This window comes from Octodon degus, unplaced genomic scaffold (genome assembly GCF_000260255.1).
Source record: "Octodon degus isolate 3935 unplaced genomic scaffold, OctDeg1.0 scaffold00138, whole genome shotgun sequence".
NCBI classification, from domain to species: domain Eukaryota; kingdom Metazoa; phylum Chordata; class Mammalia; order Rodentia; family Octodontidae; genus Octodon; species Octodon degus.
The window spans coordinates 6727676-6730175 of NW_004524714.1; positions in this window are offsets into that span (position 1 = coordinate 6727676).

The following is a 2500-nucleotide window of genomic DNA, read 5'->3' on the forward strand; positions in this document are numbered from 1 at the left end:
CCAGGGAAGCGCTTATTCCACTAAGCCATCTCCCCAGCGCCTCATGTGATTTCATTTATATAAAATTTTGCACTAGGGAAACCCAGAGAGATAGAAAGTAGATTAGAGATTGCCTGAAGCCAGGAAGAGGGAGGAAGTTGGGAGAACTGCTCATAAGGAGAGTTTTTGTTGTTTGAAAATGTTGAACCTGGGCATGGAGGCAGGCACACATCTGTAGTCTTAGCACTCGGGACACTGAGGCAGGAGAATCATTGTGAGTTCCAGCCAGCCTGGGCTCCATAGTGAGTTCAAGGCCAGGCTGTACTACATACCGAGACCCTATCTCCAAAAACCCAAGTTATGAAGTTAAGACAAGTCTGTGAACATAACAAAACCAAAAGAATTGTATACTTTAAATGCTGGGTGAACCATATGGTCTGTACATTATGTTTCAGTACAGATATATTTTTTCAAGAAGTGCCATGCTCGCCACATTTTTGCCATAACAGGACTGTGAGATCATATGATCTTGTGGAAATGAATGTGCTTGGAAAAATTTGCAAAAGCAGAAAATACTGTAATCTGGGGCTGGTGGACTAAGCTCAGTGAACTAAGTGCCTGCTTAGGCAAGTGCAGGGACCAGGGTTCGATTCCGGCACAACATGCCACGCTGGCCCTGCTCCTGGGGTATGCAGAGCTGGCCACCAAGACTGGGTGTGGTGGTCCACACCTGTAACTCCAGTGCTGGGGAAGCTGAAAACAGGAGGATCACTATGAGTTCGCACTGTATAGTGAGACCCTGTACCAAATACAGAAAAAAAGAAAGAAAGAAAATACTGTAATCTTTGGGCTTTAATTCTTAAACACCTTTGGTATTTGTTCAGTGCATTCCACCCTAACTACATGGTGGCCTCTCTGTTCAATCCAAGCCTTTCCAATAATAAGAAAAGTCTCGCTTGCCTTAAACGCTAGCTTAAACAGTTGCTGCAAGTTCACTCTCGTGTTACTTAGAAAAACATCCCTAAACCTGCCCTGTGATTCCTGTAAAAGCTCCCTCCTTTCTTAGAGGAATTTATCACAGAATTTATCTTGGTCTTCTGGCCTTAGCATTTTAAGAGACAGCTTCCCGGCTTCTCCCCGTCTGTGCCTCTGCCCTTGCTGGATTTCAGCTCACTCTTTCCCCTGAGGCCACATAAAATTTTATGAAGCAGTTGGGATTCCAGAGGCTGACAAAATCCTTGCTCGTCCTCAGCCGAGATGCCTCTCTGTGGCTCTGCTTGTTGTTAAGCCACAGTGAGGAGCAGTGGAGAGTGGCCAGAGCCCTGGGATCTCTTGAGAGGTCACCACTGGGGACCACTGTGTCCTCTGCCACCATCATCCTCCGAAGCAATGAGCGCTCTTCTCTTACACGTGCTTTCTCGCCAGTGTGCCTGATGCCTGCTCCAGGGTGAACTGCTATCTCTTCGGAGTCAGTGATCACTCGAATGAACTGCATCTGGGTGAGCAGATTGTAACTAAAGGGTTGTAGGCAGTTGACTGACCCTAATTTATAAATCTCCTCAATTCCCTCCTCTAACTGCCTGCCAGGCTCTCAGCTTTGGGGCCTTACTAAACTAAGTCAACTTCCCAGCCTTCTAATTCCTTTCTGTGTGTCTTTGGCTGAGTTTATTAAGCTCTCTGGGGTTGTTTCTTCAAATTTGAAAAGGAAGTGATGACCTGCTCATTAGACTGGCTCTCTCTCCCCATGATGGACCCCTCTATGAAAGAAAGCAGGTTTGCAATGAGAACCAAGAGATAGACAAAGGGAAGAACTCAGCTCTTGGCATGTGACACCCCTGTGCTAGCATCTCAACTCTGTATGTGACCCTGGGCAGACACCTCCAACACAAATCTTGGGTGAGGGACAGTGGGATTGTGGCAAAGAAGCAGCCTAGAGACCTGGAAGGGGCTGTGTTCCCGGAGGGTCTGTTGTCATTACTGCCTTCCTAGTGAGCAGGGGAAGAGGGCAGACACTGCGCCTCCTCCATGTCTGCTCCTCATGAACCCCCACACCTAGCTCCCCCTCCATCTCACTAATCCAAGAAGATTTTGGGGGGAAAATCAGGCAGTTTCCCAGCTCTTGAATAGGCAGCTGTGACTATCAGACTGCAGGTGTCCATTGGCCTGATCCAGGGCCACACCACAGTGTCCGAGAGACGTACCCTGCAGGCAAACCCTGTCTGCAGTTCCCATGATCTCCCTTCTCTGTATTTTGCAGAACGTTTCTGAACCCAAGGCAGCACCAGAGTCTTCCATCAATCCGTTGGCAGAGGGCTGGGAGGGTCCCACTAATCATCCTTTCCTTGCCCAATCAAGGTTGGAGCAAGTTCCCTTGGTCCTCCATTGCCATGAGTATCTCATTGGTACCTCCACAAGATCACAGTTCCTACCTCTAAGGCGGCTGTGTAGATTACAGACACCATCATCACGTGTAAGGAAGGCCCAGCCAAGTCTGGTACATTGTAAGCACTCAATAAATATT